Source organism: Capsicum annuum, unplaced genomic scaffold, assembly GCF_002878395.1.
Source record: "Capsicum annuum cultivar UCD-10X-F1 unplaced genomic scaffold, UCD10Xv1.1 ctg5382, whole genome shotgun sequence".
In the NCBI taxonomy this organism is placed as follows: Eukaryota; Viridiplantae; Streptophyta; class Magnoliopsida; order Solanales; family Solanaceae; genus Capsicum; species Capsicum annuum.
The window spans coordinates 219,776-240,530 of NW_025861957.1; the positions used below are offsets into that span (position 1 = coordinate 219,776).

The window sequence follows — 20,755 nt, forward strand, 5'->3', positions numbered from 1 at the left end:
CGCGATATTTCACAAACTTGGGTTGGGTAATCCAAAACCCACCAAAATCAAGTTGCTTATGGTTAATCGATCCATTAAGAAACCTATTAGGATCCTCTATAATGTTCTAGTAAAAGTAGACCGGTTCATTTACCCGCCCGACTTTGTTATTATGGATTGTTCCATGGATGTGGACATTTTCATTATCCTTGGGAGGACATTTTTGGCTACCAGGAATGCATAGGTAGATATAGAGGCCGGGGGAATCAAGTTTAAATTAGATGGTGAATTGGTACACTTCAACATATGCAAGACTATGAAACAACTAATGGACCAACAAGTCATCTTGGTAATCAATGTGGTTGATGGCGAGGTGTCTAACTATGTCGATGTAAGCTTGTTGAATAACCCGTTGGTTGGGGTGCTTCAGAATTATGAAAGGGAAGAAGTAAAGGAGTATGACGAAGTGGTAGCTTCTCTCACCAGGCTTGGGTTTCATAGCAAGAACCCAGCTAAGTTAGATCTTGACATTAAAAATTGCAAAAGTCCACCCGCCAAACTATCCATCCTAGAACATCCCAAAATTTAACTACATCCCTTACTACGTCATCTCAAATACATGTTCTTAAGGGGGATGGGACTTTGTCGATCATTGTTGCTAGTGACCTAAATTTCTCTCAAGTAGAAGCATTAAAGTTAGTGGTAAAAAATCAATTTGGGCCATCGAATGGACGATAGCAGACCTCATTGAAATATCTCTCGATTTATGATCACATAAAATTAAACTTGAGAAAAATCACATACCAAGTTTGGAGCACCAAAGAATATCAAACCAACCCATGCAAGAGGTGGTGAAAAGGAGATTATAAAGTGGCTCGATGCAGGAGTGATCTATACTATATCTAATAGCACGTGGGTAAGCCCCGTGCAATGTATTTCGAAGAAAGGTGGAATCAAGGTGGTCGAGAATGAATAAAATGACCTCATCCCCATTCGACCAATCACCGGATGGCGAGTGTGTATGGACTACCAAAAATTGAACTCATTGACCGAGAAAGACCATTTTCCAATGTTGTTTATAGATCAAATATTAGATAAAATTGCAGGAAGAGAGTGGTATATCTTTTTGGATGGGTACTCTTTATACAATTAAATTTGTATCACCCCATAGGACCAAGAAAACAAAACCTTTACATGCCCATTTGGGACGTTCGCATTTAAGAGAATGCTATTTGGATTGTGTAATGCCCCGACAATCTTTCAATGTTGCATGTTGTCCATATTTTCTTACTTGGTTGAAGACACTATAGAAGTATTCATGGACGACTTCTCAGTAGTGGGAAATTCTTTCGAGACATGCCTCTAACACTTGAATAAAGTGCTTGAATGGTGCATGGAAACAAACCTTGTCTTGAATTGGGAGAAATGTCATTTCACTGTAAAAGAAGGAATTTTATTAATCCACAAGATTTCGGGGAAAGGCATTCAAGTTGATCAAGCTAAAGTTGAGGTAATTGCCAAACTTCCCCCTACCCCCATCTCTATAAAAGGTGTTGAAAGTTTTCTTGGCTATGCCGGGGTCTATCATCGTTTCATCAAGGATTTTTCCTAGATAGTACATCCTATGTGTAAGTTTCTTGAGAAAGAGTCCAAGTTCAACTTTGATGAATCATGTCTCAAAGCCTTCGAGTATCTTAAGGAATTTCTCATTTCAGCACCAATTATTGTGGCTCTAGATTGGTCATCCCCATTTAAGGTAATGTACAATGAATGTGGTATTACATTGGGTGTGGTGCTAGGGCAATGAAAGGACAAGCCTTTTCATCCTATTTACTTCGCGCAAAACTTTGAATAATGCCCAATGCAACTACACCGTCATTGAGCAAGCATTATTGGTAGTGGTTTATGCCTTTGAGAAGTTTTGAGCTTATTTTTTAAGCACAAAGGTAGTGGTACACGAACCATTCCACTCTTAAGTATCTCATGGCCAAGAAAGAAGCAAAACTGCGGTTAATTAGTTGGATTTTTGTAATGCCCTGAGTTTGTACCCCAAACTCTACACGGTGCTTACAACCTCAAAGGACCACAAGCTAAACCATGACTGATATCTGCTGTGAGCATTGAATAATATACTAAAATAAATACGAAATAATAGGCTGAAATATCGTAAGGTTCAAAATTTGTAAATACTGATAAAATGTAACAACTGAAATAACAATTTATAAAATTGAACATTATCTGAAAACTGGCCTGAAAAGCCTCTAACTAAACTGTCTAAAAGTGGAGTTGATGGGACAAGCCCCCAACTAACCCAAAATACTAAAACTATTAAAAATCTAAAATAAAATAATATCATCGAATGATGAGGACTTACTGCTAAATCTGCTACTGACTGAATCTGGATCTATCTATGCGTGATCAGGAACCTGAGTGTCCAAACCAATGATATAAAACATAATAGCGTAAGAAAGAGTATACGTCAGTACGTGGGAATGTACTGGTATGCTAGATGGGGTAAGGCTGAATGCAAGGGTTCATATGCATGAATAATAACTGACTGCTTGATATAAAGTAACTGAACATGAGAGTACATGGATAACTGATACTACTACAGTTACTGAGTGTGCACTAATGTGCATATAAATAAATGTTGTGACTAAGATTGTCTAAAGCTAAGTCCTAAATTCTAATACGGAGTAACTGATATTTAAAGTTACTAATAACTGATTTACTGATAGTAGTTGACTGTATCTGATAGTCTTGATTTTGTAGAATTGAACTGAGTATTATTCTAAAGACTGAGACTAAAATTGTGAGAGGTAATCATCTAACCGATATGATCCAAATAAGATAAGATAACTGAGTTGGGTCCAATCTGTAACCCCAATTAGAAAGGTGTCAATACTGTGCCATGGGTAGGGATAAGCTGAGAGTTACCCTCATCTGGCGGGTACTCTAATGAGAATGGTGGAACCCTCAAATGGCAGGTTTGATGTCTCAACCTATGCTGGCTACATAGTTCTGGAATGCAAGGATTGCTTCTAAGGATCACACCCTCTACTAGCAGGTGAGCCCCCATCCTTGGGTTCACTCGGTGCTGAATCCTACTCCCAACTGAAAGACTCTGAACTAAGCATACTAAACTAAACTGGACCGAGACTGAGTTTACTAAGCTTTCCTGAATTCTATAACTGATTGAGAATACTATTGATCGTGACATGACTGAGATTCTGTAACTGACACTGGCTCTAGGTAAATAGCTAAATTATCAAGTAATAAATACCCCCAGGACTCGATAGCATGAAAAGTAAAGCATAGTATAATCTTGAATAACATGAAATTTTTCACTTGTTCATAATTCATCCATAGAGACTTTTTATCAAACACTTGTCAGGCTTCTACTTATTCATGAAGAGGGAACACATGGTATCAGGTTATAATGACACTAATTCATTCACATAGGCATTTTATCAAACACATGGGGAGCATGCTTAGGTTATACAACAATCAACACACATAGTTATCATAGCTACATAATTCAACTTGTAAATTGAAGAGGTTTACTAAGAAGATTATGTAATTCAACACATATAATGATTAATTTCATGAAATCTTGTAATTTAACTATAGATAAAAACCCAACAATAATATGAACATGAATTCAATTTAATTCAAGCATGAAAGTTCATAACTCAACAATCTTATAGTTTAAAAATGGATTTGTGGACTCTATTGGTGGAATGGACCCATAGATGAACACCTAACATACCTTGAAATGTTAATTCTTGAAGGTTCTTAGAGAAATTCTTGAGATTTGTTCTTGAATTTTGAAACTAGGGCTTCTTGCTTTTGAGAGAGAATGATGTACTTTGGGGAAAATTGAGTGAATAATGATATATTTTGGTCATTTAGGAATTAATTTCATGTTTAAGGTTGATCTGGGTCATGGAAAAATTCTAAGTTGCCCTTGGGATTTAAAATCTCGCAACTGGAATGTCAATTAACGCCTCACGTGACACGGTGAATGGGTTATCTCTATATCCATTATGACGTGGTGGAATTGCGGTGACTCTCTGGATGGTGACAATTGCTATTTTAGAGTTCACCGCGACGTGGAACAATCGCGGTAACCCTCTGGAAATTGACAAATACCAAAATAGCCTTCAACACGATGTGATAGAGTGCTCATCGCAATACTCACCGTGATACGACCAAATTGCGGTGAGCCACTATTTTTACATAAACTCCCCTAACTCTTCACCCGGGTATCAGATTTGGGGGAATTTTATATCGTTGGAAAGCTGACTGAATTTTCTACGCATTGGCAGGTGCTAAACTAAAAAATTATGAGTATTTCATAAATTTTATATAGGATAACTCATGTACTTAGAGCTAAGTTAAGCTCTAGGAATTTGGTGTATTACAATTTTGTTGCTATAAGAGTTCAACTTTGAGGTGAAAGACCAAAAAGGATGTGAGAATCAAGTGGACAATCATCTCCCATATCTAGAAAGCAACATTAAAAAGCATGGGGAGATAGAAATTGATAATGCTTTTCCCGATGAGTTAATTATGGCCATCGAGGGGAAAGGTACACCATGTTATGCAGACTTTACCAACTATGTCAAGAGCGGTGTACTCCCCAAGGGACTAGGCCATCATTAAAAAAATGATTTCTATTTGATGCGAAGTGATGTTTCTTAAATAAGCCATTTTTATTTCGAGAATGTTCTGATGGAGTTATTAGGCGGTGTGTCAAGGACTTTGAAATAAATGACATCTTGGAGGCTTGTCACTCGTCACCTTACATAGGTCATCATGGAGGAAGCCAAACTACCATTAAGATTCTCAAATAACGATTTTATTAGCCTACCATGCATAAGGACGTCGTTGAATGGGTGAAATCTTGTATAAATTGTATAATGCATGGTGTCATTTCAAGAAGGCACGAGATTCCTCTCAAGCCTAACTTGGAGGTAGAACTCTTTGATTTATGGGGAATCGATTTTATAGGACCTTTTGTAAGCTCCTTTGGGAATAAATACATCCAGGAGCGGTGGATTACATCTCAAAATGGGTGTAATCCATCGCACTCCCTACTAATGAGAGTAAATAAGTTACCTCCTTCCTAAAAAAGAACATTTTCATAAGGTTTGGTACTCCTCGGGCCATCATTAGTGATGGCAGCTCATATTTTTACAATCGAATGTTTGGTACTCTTCATGAAAAGAATGGAGTCAAGCACAAAGCCGCCACCCCATACCACCCCCATACAAGTGGTCAAGAGAAGGTATCAAATCGCGAAATCAAAGCCATACTTGAAAAGATGGCAAATACAAGACACACTAATTGGGTAATGCAACTTGATAAGGCACTTTAGGCCTATAGAACAGACTACAAAACCCTAATTGGTATGTCTCCCTATCAATTAGTTTTTGGTAAGGCATGCCATTTACCCATTGAACTTGAGCATAAGGCTTTGTGGGCTTTGAAGAGATTGAATATAAACTGGAGAGAAGCATCCGAGGCACGGGTGGCCAACTCCATGAGATGGAGGAATTCTGGCTAAAGGCTTATGAAAGTGCGACATTGTATAAGGAGAAAATAAAGAAATGGCATGATGCTCAGATAGTGCAGAGAGAATTCTATGTTGGAGAGAATGTACTCCTCTATAACTCCCATTTGAAACTCTTTGCAGGGAAGCTCTACTCAAAATGGTCAAGACCATTCGTGATCTCTACAGTCAACCCAAGTGGTACAGTCGAGTTGGAAGATAATGAAGGAAATAAATTCGTAGTCAATGGCCAAAGAGTGAAGCACTACAATGAAAAATTCCCCATGATAGCCAACTTGAGGGCATTAACTTCAAAGATGCTACATGGTAATAGGAAAGAGTCATTCTGTGACATTAAATTAGGCGCTTGAAGGGAGGCAACCCATTCTCAACACATTTTGTGTCATTTTGGTTTTTGGTAGGTCGTTTAGGACAAATAAGATACTCAAAAAAATAAGGGAAAATAGAGATGGAAAATTTGTAGCTATGCAGGAAATGAAAAATAGAGAAAAAATAGGGGATTTCCCTCTCAGTTACTGCAATTGCAGCCATCAGATCGTGATCACGTCAGCGCGATCACGGGCATGATGACGCATTTATGGAACTAGAATCTTTCGATGCCTATTGATTTAAGGGAGTCTTTCTCACCTCTTTGTACTTTTTGGATTTTAAATTTACTTTTGTAAGGACACTCCAACTTTTAAGTTGGGGGTGTTTCATGGTTATGTAAGTGGTAAGGCGACATGAGGTATCCTGCCTATGAATGAACTTTGCCCTATAATAATGTAAGGGAAGTCTGAGTACCTGTAACATTGTACACCATTGGCAAAGTCTGAGTAGCCATATAGTTAGTTCACTCGTTTTGAGCCAAGATATGAGACTAAGGCTTTGGTTGTAGTCGTAAGTTAACAATATTGTTCATGGTACTATTGCAAATCAAGAACCCACTTCTTCTCTAAAATTTTTGAAAAATCAAGGGCATGGACGTGATCAATGTGCAACAAAATTTTTTCTCTTTTTCTAGCTTCATATATTTTGACTTGTAGATATGGAATAGACACTCTATGATTATTTCCATCAGAGGGGACATTTGAACTCGCTTTAAGAATTTTGCATTCCATGTATGGTGAGAATATTGCATTCATCTCTTGTATACTTGTGTTATCTAAAACTTTCCCCATTAGTCTTTCAAAGAAAATTTTAATTATATTTGGTTGGAAAAATGATCTTAGTCCATCCTTGTGGTCTTGGAACCCACTCTAGCCTAAAAGGCCTACCCATTCATAATTGTAATCCTTAGTGCCCACTTTGAGCCTTTTTACTTTTCCTTGGCAAACATGTTACAAGCCGTGAACCATTTTTTTTATCCCTCTTTTGAACCCTACCCTCCTTGGACTTGAAAATTAAACTTGAGGCCAAGAGGCTAAGTTAGGGGTAGTAAAGATTGATGAAAGTAAGTTTAGGGCCACAAATTTGTAAGTGAAATGCCTAATGTGCCTAAGCTTTAAAATCAAAAGAACAAAATAGGAAAAAGTCTAACAAAGAAAAGTTTTGCATGGAAATAATAAGAAAATGAAGTAAGAGAAAAAGTGGTGACAAAAGAAGCAAGAGATAGGCATGAAGAAAGAAAGAAGATAAAAAAGAGTAGTCCTTAGTCGAAAGAGAAGGATCGTACAGAGTGAAGTAGATGTTCAAGGTAAGGTATAACCATGTTTTTCTTAAATGATATCTTACCCTAACCTGAACCTACATTACAAGCTTAGAATGCCATTTGAGATCTCCAACCACTTACTTTCTTTGTAGTGGTGATTGAAAAGAGGGGCAAGCCTATGGCATAACGCCTGTTGCATTTAGATTTATTTTGTGAGGGGAGAGTTCTTGCGCTTAAATTTCCATATTGCATATTCGGTAGTTTGGTGTGTGAAAATTCTCTTTCTTGTGAGGACAAAATATAAGTATGTTGAGGTGACTAACTTTTGTCACCCCCCCTCTTGAATAATGAGGCAAATGGAGTATGGTTTAGTGTTAGTCAAAAGGTGAGGCACTTCTAGAGTATTGGTCTTGGTTGCTTGATTTCTCTTTAAAGTCTTATGCATCCCTTGATTATTGCATTTTTAATAAGGGTTTTTGTGAAATTATTTTAGTACATGTGCAATAAGCTACTTGTGGTTGCGATTCAAGTTGAAGTTGATATGGCCTTTAAGGCATAAAATTAAGGCATAGATAATTGTATCTCATGGTAAGAGGTGGTGTTGCTTGGGGACAAGCAAATGATCTAAGTTTAGGGTGTTGATGAGTGGTGGTTTTATCACTCATATTCATCCAACATTCATACATTTTTCCTTGATTTAACTGATATAGTGAGACCTAACTGATTTACACAAGGGGACTCTAAATTTGTTAAGTGTGGGGGAATCCAACCACATTACATTTAATTAGGGACTATTCAATGGTTAGATATGTGTGTTACTGGACTAATTTTATGTGGAATCATGCACTAGTATCGAATTCGGACTGACCTCATTTGATTTCATGTTGGACTAATTTCATATGGAAATATATGTGTACCTGTTGTCTGATCTTATGAGTAATCGTGCACTTGTGTACCAATGTAAATTTAAGAAAAGGCAGATTTCTATGTGTTATAAATGAGACAGCAGATGAATGCACTATTCTGCTTTATCTAAAATTATGTGAGCAATTGTGCTTTTGTTGACTAATACTAGAGGGGAAGACTGAGTAACCCAATTTTTCTATCAAAGCATTTGTACTAGCAACTAAGTGTGGGGTGTTTCAACACCAACATAATTAGTTATTTCTAGTTCAACATTTTTCGTATGTTTGATATAGTTGGTGCATTTTCTACTTCAATAGGAAATACGTCAAGTCGACAATAAAAAGGCAAGGCAAAGGTAGGATCTTCTGAACCAAACAGAAAAAGAAGCAGACTAAGTGGTAGTGTATCGCAGCCCCCGGCTGTTCAACATAGGCAAGCAAGAATGTATGGTATTAGTTGGGTGTTGGATGCTGGCCGAAAATGGTATACAAAGCATGATGAGTCGAAGTATACAACTAAATAATTTATTCACAGAGAAAATCTTCTGAGAGAGTTTCCCCATATTATGCGCCGAATAGAGGAATTACATATGGATTTCTTGTTTGCACAGCCTCGTGATTGCAATATGAGCCTCATAAGAGAATTTTATGCCAATTGGGACCTACGAGATTGAGATAAAGAAGTCAAAATATGAGGAAAGGTTATAACTTTCAATGCTCATTCATTGAATGTTCTTCTCGGGGCACCTGAAGTTGATGTTGAGCCCCTAAAGCTAATGACTTCTGCCGACATTCTCTATTTTCTTTGTAGCAACCACTCGATAGCAAGATGGACCCACAATAAAGAGAACAATATTCACCTCACATTACCCTCAGTTAAATAAACAAGGAGGCCTGAATCTGGGATAAGATCATCTACATTTATCTCATACAGGCAATGCACTTGACTGATATGACACGTGAATGGGTTATCTATGCCTTAATGTGTGATGATTTTGATGTGAATGTAGGTGCAGTGATTTTTACAGCTATGAAAAAGACGCATCTTCATTCGGAGAACAGATTTGGTTTTAGGGGTTTACTGACAAGGTTTTTATGAGATCAAGAAGTACATGAGGAGAACCTGGACTATAGGTTTCCTGTGATCACCATCCCTATTGATGTAATCTACATTGACTATGCCCAAGCGTCAGGTTTGGAATGATGAGATTACAACCCGAATGAATGGGATACAGATGCTTTAATTACAGGTTGGTAGGCACGCAGCTACCCAATTGGAGATTAGAGCGGTAGAGATGGACTATTCGCTTGGTTATCATGTGAAGACCATGCTACGAATAGGTCCTAATTTTGTAGTGCCAGTTGATGATGATGTTCCCACAAATGAAGAGCCGAGGGTGCGTTATTCAGGTGATGAATCAAAGGAGGAGGAGCTCATGATGATCTAGATTTAGGAGATGAAGATGCTGATGTGGTTAAGGATGGCATGTGATCAAAGAGTCCCTCCCCACCTCATACTATACTTATTTTTCAAGAACTGGGTCAGTGCTTTCTTTTAAGTGTGGGGCTGTGAAAGTCTCACTACTTTTACTTATTTCTGTCTTTATTTTTGTCGAAAAATTTTAATTTTCACTTTTGGGTGTTTTATTTTGCTGTGTGGATGTTTAATTTTGCATTCTGGCTATTCAGAACACTACGACTATAATAGTTAGTAAGTTGAAAGTATTGCTGCAATTTGCCCTCAAGGGCTTTTTCGTGCATTGCTTCAGTTTAAAGTATTTATATTCGCCCTTTTTGGAAAATTTAGTTTAACATATTTATTTTTGCCCTCCTTGGCAATTCTTTCATAGTTAGTTTCCCTCCCCTATGATAGATATGTGACGATCGTCTTAAGGGGAGTTAGTCTTTAGAAGCTGAGAATTGATAAAAACCCGATTACGACTTTTGAGAAATGATTTGTGGTGGGTCATTTTTTAGTGAACGAATTTGTTTTGAAAAAAAGAAAAAATGAGTTATTTTTAGATATTAAATCTCAATAGGTGTAATACGACTTGTTGGCTTAGTGTGAATTTGACAAAGAACAAGATTGGGAACCTTAAGGATCCGACTTGATTCCTAGCATGCACCGAGAGTGTGAGCATTTGTTTGTATTCTACATGTATAGGAATGTCTAGAACTTTCCCGGTGTGTTTACAAATCAAAATAAAGGGTTTTGGCTGTAGGAAGTGATTTAGGCATTTCTTTGTTAGCCAAATTGTATAGACTTTATTTACCTGCTTTTATGCATATCCCTAGTTAGCCCTGTTGGGCCTATAGCCTGATTTCTTTGGTAGCCTCATGTGTAGACAAATCCTTTCTTTGATAGAACTTTGATTTGATCCATAACTCCTGAGCACTTTAGCATAGATGATTAAATAAGTAGGGAGTATGAATTGAAGAAGGAGAAAGGTGAAAGTGAAGCCTTAAAAGAATAGCTATGTGTGTGTTTAATTTTTGTGGTTGGGAGTTAAAGAAATTTTTTGAAAAGAAGTTCAGTTTTCTTATTGCCTAGTTGAGTTACAATGAAACTATTTTGGCCCTGGTCCATTTTGGACACTGTGCACCTCAACCAAGGTGAATAGCTTTAGTTGAGGGTGACTATTATAGGGGTGCGTAACAGTAAATAGGTGTGAAGAAGATCTGAAAATTGAATCATGATGTTAAACAAAACTGTTCCCACCATAGCTTATGCTAATGTGCTTAATGAGAATTGGGGTGAAACAAATAATGTGGAAAGGTAACAAAGTGAAAATTGGGGTTATAGAATGTGATTTCGGTTGAAGATTGATATGTATTAAAGCACTTAGGGTGATTAGTCACTATTTTTTAAATAGTACCTACCCGACCCTTAGCCTGCATTGCAGCCATGGAAGACCTAGTTGATCCTACGTTTCAACATCTAACTATTAGTGGAGTAGTACACTAAGGGCAAGCTTATGGTTCATTTTCTATCATGTATGAATTCTTTGTTGAGAGTGAGTGATCGAATTTTGATGTTCCCCGCATGAGAAATACTGAAAAATTGTGAGTAGTATGGGGAAACTTTCTTGTTATGAGGGTGCATGCGGATGAATGTCTGTATTACTTATTATATAGTTTGATTGAGTATTTTGATTAAGTTTGCCGATAAATCGGATGTCACTATTGAGATAATGAGGTTTGAAACAATTTGTTCATGTTCATAAAAGTATTCTTGATATGTTTTGAGATGAAGAGTCATTGTTATAAATTGTAAGTGCCCAATGCAAGCATAACTCATAGGTTGTGATGTGGAGCTTAATTAGGGAGTATATTTGTGATTGTTTGAGGAAGAACAAGGTTTTAAGTGTGGGGTGGTGATCTTGGGTGTATTTATACGTCCAATCACCAATATTCACCCATATTTAGACTAGTTTTGAGAGCCAAAATGTGATATTCTTATTGCATTTAAGCCTTAATTGTGTTTCGTATCTAACCTATGTGATTAGTGATGCAAGGTGTATTTCTAATGGAATTGGGCAAAAATCGAATGCATATTACGAAGCAAGTGGTGATTGATATTATGAGATGATTACATAGAGTATCGTGAACATTGGAAGGAGTTGTAAAGTAAGAGGGAAAGGTTGGATCAAGTATCGAAGCAAGAAGATGAAAGAGATGCATTGTTGCATCTCTGTGGGAGCCGTAGTTGCAATATTCAATAGATAGAAGATTTGAGGTCGGGATACCAAGATCGTACTATAAAACTTGTGAATCAACAACCCGATAACCACTTAGACAGCGATAAGAATAGAGATTTGTAAGATTGTTAGAAGTACCTCAACCCTGAAATTCTCATCATTACTGTTTACAATTGTTGCTTGTTTTGCTATTGTCACAAATTTTTATTTCTTATTTATTAATTTACATTTTCATTCTTAAATTCACAATCATCTTGATATTTTACAATACTTAATACCTCCTTGTCTAAAACTAAAAGTTGGTTGAATTTCTAGTTGCTTAGTCCTCGTGGGAATAATATCTGACTGTCTAAGTCAGTATTTTACTTGTATGATCACGTACACTTGCATTTGTATTTGAGCCGCAATAAGTTTTTGAGGCAACGGCACCAAAAAATTGACAGTGCCCAAGCGCACATACAAGTGTACGCGGTCTTATCAAGTAGTAAAGTGGCTTCAAGGAAGCCCAAGTATTGGTCTCTCAGGGACTTCCGTTTGCCAAATATCTAATTCTAGTTTAACCAATTGGGAAGAGTAGAAAATAGAGTTTTAGAATTGTAAATTAATAATAAACTAAACTAATGCGGAAAAGTAAATGACTTTGGACAATCAAAGGATAGAGATCCAGGGTTAAGGCTTACGAACAATCATACTACGTTATTGAATTTCATTCATTAAATTGCTTATCTTGGTTGTTGATTCATTGGGTTAATTGCATGATCATGGTCTCTCGACCACTAAATATTTACCTAATTTGGACATTACAACTACATCGTTGAACGGGGATGCAATAATCCAACTAGGTAATTTGAAGCTATCATCCTACGTGTGAATCAAATAAGGCTTCTAGTTATATCCCTATCTAAGATGCTAATTCAAATTCCTTATTTTACAAAAGAATAAGAACCTTGTTCTATCTGCCCCATGTTCTATATTTTTATTCCCCCTCCCAAGATCATAAGGTCGACAATGAATATATTTTAAGGGCTATGAATCCTTAAAATGGTTATAACAAGGGTAAATAAACAACCATAATGATATGCAATTCAACAAAATTAATTCAAAATAAAATAATCATGATCTTGGACTCAACCCTAGAAAAGTAGTTTTAGCCTTTAATGGAAATATTCATCATCCAATCCCCTGGATTGATGATACAAGCCATGAAAGAAACTAAAGTTAAGAAAATAAAACCCTAAAGAATGTGTAGAGCAGCCTCCAATTGTCCAAAGATATCCATAAGTATGTAAAAACGTGATATAACATTTATTTATAGTATAGGATCAATCCAAGTCCGTGTTGGAGTTGGAAAAATTCAGTTATTGATCCCGGGAGTGGACAGGGTGCCGCCCTGGCTATTGTCCCGCTCCAGGCAAGGTTGCGCCCAGGGTTGAGCACCGCTTCAGGCAAGGCGTAGCCTCCATATCACCTTGGTTCATTGTTTTGGTGCCTTCTAAACTTTTTGGAGTGATTCACATTCCAAAAATCCGTTCTACGCGCCATCACTCTCCCTGGACATTTCAGTTGTTCAAATTTACGTCAAGTTGCGTATTGTGCTTCCGTGATCCATTCCAAGCCTTTTTGAGTTGTTTCCACTTGATTTGAAGATTTTATATCCTTAATATATCATAATAATACATTCACCAAGAATTATATAGAATTAAACACAACAATATAAAGCTCAAAACAATACAACATCCAACACGACGAACTAGAACCACGAGCTAAGACTAGGTGTCATTCACTTTGATCTTTAGCTCATTGTTTTGACTCTTGTTTTGATCCAATTGACACTTGAATATTATAATAAAGTTTTTTAACATATAAATACACAATAACAACCTCAAGAACTCATTAAACACATTAACACCAACAGATAGACAAGACAAACATCTAGCTCAAGCTAGTCAAACTAGTTTTCTCGGTTGAACTCTAAATGATCAATTTGAATCAAAATTTGTTTGAAAACATCATTAAATATTGTAAACACATACTTGGATACTTATATGCTTATTTATATCATTATAAACACATTAATCACATGAATTATCCCTAAAACAAGGCTAAAAGGGCTAAAATAACAAGGCTAGAATTCATAAATACACCCAAAATTACCACCTCACACTTAAAGCCTTGTTCGTCCTCGAACAATTCTTAACTATAAGCATCATGAGCTGAAGAGACTCCACTTAATATAAAAATACAATAGACAAACTAGTGTCAACATTTTAACCAACTCATATGATTTTAACACAAATTTCACCCAATCCTGCCAAATTTCATAACAAGACTTGACAAGTAGATCAACAATGAATATGTACATCAATGAATAAGCACAAACTAAAGGCATTCTCTTAATTCAGAAGCAACATTAAACTCTAAGGCATAAATAAGACAATTTCCAAGAATTCACTAATATAACTATTTCATGCACCCTATCAATTGAAAAAGTAAAGAATAAATCACTTACCTCTCAATTAGTGATGAAGATGAAGATGAAGTTCTTCCTTATTTGAGAGAAAACCAATAATTGTAAGGGATTTGGGTGAGGGAATTGTAGGGTGGCATGGTCTAGGGTTTAAAGTGAAAGGGAATTTAAAGAATAATGTTGTATTTAAAGGTGTCAAAAATAGAAGGGGCCGCTCCAAGCAAGGCGTCGCGGGCTCTAGAGCCCCAATACAGGAAAAACGATGCCCTGGCTGTAGTGCCGGTATAGGTGAGGCGACGTGGTCTTAACTCCCTTGCTAAGTGGAATGCCAAAATTTTTGGCGTATTTTTTTTATCATCTGACAATATTTCATTCTCCCAATCCTTTTTCACCCTTTAACATTACATAGGGAGTATGTTACTTACCTGAATGCTTACCCGACATTATTTCGCTTACCTCTCATTTTCCTCCATGCTTTCATGTTTCTCATTCCTGCATACCAACTAAAAACAACAAATGAAAGTAAGAAAAAGTGGGTTGCCTCCCACTCAGCGCCTTAGTTTTGGTTATGGCACAACTTATTTTTTTGTCATTTTTATATATATATTTTTTATAATAACTAAAACAGAAAGGAACTACTCTATTACATTATATTCGTGGGTTGCCTCCCATGCAGTGCCTTATTTTATATCGTGCCATGACTCAGCTCAGCCTCACTCATCCACAAAGGTGATGGACACATTGTGCTTATCTTCATGATTCGTCTAATAATGCTTCACACATTGTCCATTCACTAAAAATTTTCATTCTTTTCTTTATTCCACAGTTCAACAACTCCATGAGGCGTTATTTGCACTACCTCAAATGGTCCAGACCACTTTGATCACAGATTACCCAGAAACAACTTTAACCTTGAGTTAAACAACAAAACAAGTTGTTAGGATTCAAACACCCTGTCCTGAATTCACTCGTCATGGCACTTTTTAGTCTTATCTTCATACAGTTCAGAATTCTCATAAGCGTGGAGACAAAACTCATCAAGTTCAGCAAGCTATAAAAATCTCTTTTCTCCTGCAGCCTTCATGTCAAGGTTCAACTTTTTAACTGCCTAATATGCTTGATGTTCCAACTCCACAGGCAAATGACAAGCTTTACCGCAGACCAATCGATATGGGGAGGTCCCTTTAGGAATCTTATAAGCTGTCCTGTATGCCCACAATACATCATCTAGATTTTTGTCCCAATCCTTCCATTACCTATTAACCATCTTCTACATTATTTGCTTTATCTCCTGGTTGGATACCTCAACTTGACCACTTGTTTGTGGATGGTATGCAGTGGCCACCTTGTGCTTAACACTATATTTAGCTAAAATATTCTTAGACCAAGTGTTAATGAAATGCATACCTCCATTACTGATTATAGCTCTAGGATTGCCAAACTGGGAGAATATGTGCTTCTTCACAAATTTCAATACCACTCTCGCGTCATTAGTGGGACAAGCTACAGCTTCCACCCACTTGGATACATAATCAACTGCCACTAAGATATACAAGTTGCCATTAGATGGTGGGAATGGTCAAATACAATATATACCCAAAAATTTAAACACTTCAACTTAAAGAATATTGTTCAGGCGCATCTCATGATGCCTTGAAATTGTACCCAACCTTTAACACAGATCACAACTCTTCACAAAAGCCACTCTATCTCTAAACAATGTTGGCCAAAATAAGCAAGATTACAGCATTTTTTTAGCTGTTCTTTTACCCCCATGAATGACACTTTTGTAGCACTTGTTTAAATTTAGCTTTCAGAACACATATGTGTATAATTCCATCAGGACCCTGCTTGAACAGATATGGCTCGTCCCATATGTAAGCATGAGAATCATGTAACAATTTTTTCCTCTATTGAATTATAGATTCAGGAGGGTAAAAGTCACTCACAAATAAGTTCACGATGTCTGCATACCAAGGAACTTCACACACCTCTATAGACAATAATTTTTCATCCAAAAACTCTGTTTGAATGTAGAGAAAGTTATCAACAACATGATCATGAGCCTCTAGCCTTGACAAATGGTCTGCAACTTGATTTTCTACTCCTTTTCGATCATAAACCTCTAGGTGAAATTCTTGTAGTAGCAAAATCCACCTAATCAATCATGGCTTTGCATCCTTTTTGTTGAAGAGATACTTGATGGCGGCATGATCTGTGTGAATAATTACCTTGGTGCCCACCAAGTATGATCTAAACTTGTCGAATGCATAAACTAGTGCTAACATCTCCTTCTTCATAACTTTGTATTTATTTGGGAATCATTCAAAATTTTAATAGCATAATAAATAGAGTAAAATACCTTGTCTTTTCTCTGCCCCAAAACTGCTCCCACAGCTACATCACTGGCATCACACATTAGCTCAAACGGTAACTCCTAATCTAGAGAAATCAAGATAGGTATTTCGGTCAGCTTCTCAAAAAATTCTTGACAATCTGCTCCAAAATCAAACTTGGCATCTTTTTCTAGTAATTTACACATCAGGATTGCAATCTTCAAATAGTCCTGAATAAAACACCTGTAGAAACCCGCATGCCCCAAGAAACTTCGTACTTTCTTGACTGTTATCGGATGTGGCAGCATTTTAATCACTTCAATTTTGGCTCTATCTACTTCCGGTCCTCTACATTACACTTTACGGACAAAAGCTATTCCTTCCTTAACCAAAATGTGTAACTTTTCCCAATTCAGCACTAGATTTGTCTCTTCACAATAAGCTAGGACTCGATCTAGATTCTGCAAGCATACATCAAAATAATTATCATAAACAAAGAAGTCATCCATGAATACCTCAACAAATTCTTCAACCATGTCATAGAAAATTTCCATCATGCATCTCTGAAATATTGCAGGTGCATTGGAAAAGCCAAAAGGCATGCATCTAAATGCATATGTGTCATATGGAGAAGTTAAAGTTGTCTTCTCTTGGTCCTCGGGTGCAATGGTGATCTAATTATAACCCAAGTAACCATTTAGAAAATATTAGTACTCCTACCATGCCAGCCTATCCAACATATGATCAATGAAAGAGATAGGATAGTGGTCTTTTCTTATGGCTTGATTTAGCATCTGATAGTCAATACAGATTCTTTATCCAGTCACCATGCAAGTGGGAATTAGCTCATTTGCTTCATTATTAACCACGGTCATCCAACCTTTCTTTAGGATGTAATGTATTGGGCTTACCCACTTGCTGTTTGAAATTGGATAAATAATCTCATTATCGAGCCACTTAATGACCTCTTCACCACGTCCTTCATTGTTGGATTCAATCTATGTTATTGTTGTTCCCTTGGTATGAAACCTTTTTCCATGTATATATTGTACATATAAAAATCCGAATTTATCCTGGTAATATCAGACATCTACCACCCAATCATGTTCTTCCTTTTTTCAAAACTGTCATAGCTTTCCTTACCTGCACATCAAAAAATCTACGAATAAAATAATAGGCAAGGTATTATTGTCACCAACGTAAACATATTTCAAGTGAAAAAGAAGAATCTTAAGCTCCAATTTGGGAGCTTCATCAATTGAAGCTTTGGACAATGGACCAATTAGACTGTTCAATGGCTCAAAAAATAGCTTTCTTATTTCCACAGCTGCCAAATTCATGACTTAGACCAATTCTAGCGCCTCTACGTCTCCATAAAGATCATAACCCATCAAAGCTCGCTCTAGTGGATCATCAGACAACAACAAATGTAACTCAGATACAAGATCAATGACTGATATGGAAGATAATTCTTCATATATAGCCGGTAATTTCAGTGCTTTGTGTAGATCAAAAACCTCTACCTTATCATGTGCTCTCATTGTAATTTTCACTATTGATACATCAATTAGTGACTACCTGGATCCTTCATTTTTATGGGTAGATTATTTTGTATCTTGGATGTGCACTCTTCAGTAAGTGCACCTATAGCATACTCTATCAACCAGTTCTTGTTTGCCACTATATACTTCAGGTATTTTTCATATTTTAGAACACTCTGTAGAATATCAACAAGAGAAAGATTTACTTGAACCTACTTTAGAAGATCCAAAAATTTCTTGTAACTGGCATTCTCTTGATACTTTCTTTGTCTTTAAGGGAATGGTAGAGGTAGAGTCTTATTTTCCACAGGAGTTTTATCACTTGCTTTTTTTTCTTTAACCCTTTTCTCCTCTTTATCTTTAGAAGCATCATCAGTGATTGAAGGACTAACATATTCAGGTGCCATCTTCTTTAACTTCAAACCACTCATTATTGTAACTGCATTTACATGGTTTGGATTTGCCTCTGTATCTCTAGGTAAGCCTCCTTGAGATCTTGTGTTTTGTGGTCCCACAATCTTACTGAGTTGCAACTCCAAATTCTTAGTGATCAACTATTGACTCTTTAAATTTGTTGAAAACTATGCTTGATTCGCCAACAACTACTTTATCATCTCCTCCATATTACTTGATTGAGAAGTAGTCTGATTAATCTAAAATAGCTGTTGATTCTGCTGCACTGGTACCTTGTACTGATTATTGTTTTATGCCTGATTTCCTCCCTATGAGAAATTGGGATGATTTCTCTAGTTGGGATTATATGTGTTACCAAAGTTCTGTTGTCCTGGACGGTTTGCATTCCCTACATAATTCACAAAAGCTGGATTAACCGCACAAGCATTTACTGCATGTTCGCTACTTTCATAAACCTCACACCAAGAATTTATATGTTGGACTGCATTAGCTGTAGTTGTTGCTTGCAGAACCCTCAACTTTATGTTGTTCAACTGAGTAAGCATCTGATTTTGCATTGTTGTAAGTTGATCCGATAGAGCAGTAAACTGATCTACCTCTAACACATCTGCAACCTTCTTAGGAGCACTCCTTGAGTTAGAATGCCATTCAGGGTTCCCTTGTAAAATTTGATTCAGCAATGTGTACAATTTATCATAAGTCTTCTCAAGAGCTTGCCCACCTGATGCTGAATCCAAGAGAATTTTGGTATTTTTCTCTAACCCCTTAATGAAAGTATGAACAAGAACATATTAGACTGATGATGGTGAGGGCAATTTCTGAGCATACTTTTAAATCTCTCCCAATGTTGGTAGATATTCTCTCCTTCTTTCTGTCAAAAATTCAAAATCTCACTTCTTAACATACAGTCTTCCCAGATGGAAAGAATCGAATAAGGAACTTCCAAGCTAGATCTTCCCAAGAAGTGATGGAGAGTAGTGGTTTAGTATGTAACCACCTCTTCACTTCCCTAATTAAATTAAAGGGGAAAAGTGTCAATCTAACATTATCAATACTTACCCCTGCAGGTATGTAAGTATCACGTATTTCCAGGAATATTTGTATATGCTGCTGTGGGTCTTCATGTGAAAGTCTAGAAAATTGACCAACCAAATTCAGCAACTGCACCATACTATGCTTTAATTCAAATCAACCATCTGGCTCGTGCTTGCGAATACTGTTAGTAGCATGGTTCGTGAGTGGGATTTCCACCTTACTAATAGGTCTAACAGTTGATTGAGCAGGAATAGCTGGGATAACTGGAGATGGGAAATGTTTGGCATTTAGACCAATAGGATCATTAAATCAACTCTTTCAGCCATTTGAACCTGTTGAATGGGATATTGAGCTTTTCTCCTTTGTTAAAATATAAGTTCTAGTTCTATAAAAGGCTCTACTAACTCTTTATCTCTCACCAGTCCTATATTCAGCTAAACCTGCAAAATTTTAGCCGCTAAGATCAAGTCATTTACACTTAAACTTCTTATCAAAAACAAAAAATTTAGCAAAGTACTAATTATACTAGTCCTTGGCAACGGAGCCAAAAACTTGTAGTGCCTTAAAAGTACACGCAAGTGCACTAATTATACTATTCCCCAATAATGGCACCAAAAACTTATAGAAGCTCAAATGTAAACACAAGTGAACGTGATAGTACAAGTAATATAGTGACTTAGACAATCAGATATCATTCCCACGAGTACTAAGCAACTAAAAATTCAACTAACTTTTAGTTTTAGACTAAGTGGTATTAAGTGTTGTAAAGTATCAAGATGATTGTGAAATTAAGAATAAAAATGTAAATTAATAAATAAGAAATAACAATTTGTCACAATAGCAAAGCAAAAAATGGTTGTAAATAGTAATGATGAGAATTCCAGGGTTGAGACACTCTAACAATCTTACAAATCTCTATTCTTATCACACTCTAAGTGGTTATCGGGTTGTTGATTCGCAAGGTTTATAATATGATCTTGGTCTCCCAACCTCAAATCTTCTATCTATTAAATATTGCAACTACAGCTCCAGCAAAGATGAAACAATTCATCTAGATTCATAAAGTTATCTTCTTGTAATTGAACCAAGCAAGGCTTCTAGGTATATCCCTATCCTAGAAGCTAATTCAAACCTCTTATTTCAGAAAAAAAAAAAGATAAGAATTTTGATCCTTA

At 36.5% G+C, this 20,755-nt stretch overlaps 1 non-coding gene across 1 annotated transcript; it reads left to right on the forward strand.

Moving 5' to 3' along the window:
• The first annotated feature begins 19,342 nt into the window (after nt 1–19,342).
• On the forward strand, nt 19,343–19,449 carry LOC124893104. The gene has a single exon (XR_007050552.1). It is a non-coding gene; the product is annotated as a small nucleolar RNA R71 (small nucleolar RNA).
• Nucleotides 19,450–20,755: the final 1,306 nt, after the last annotated feature.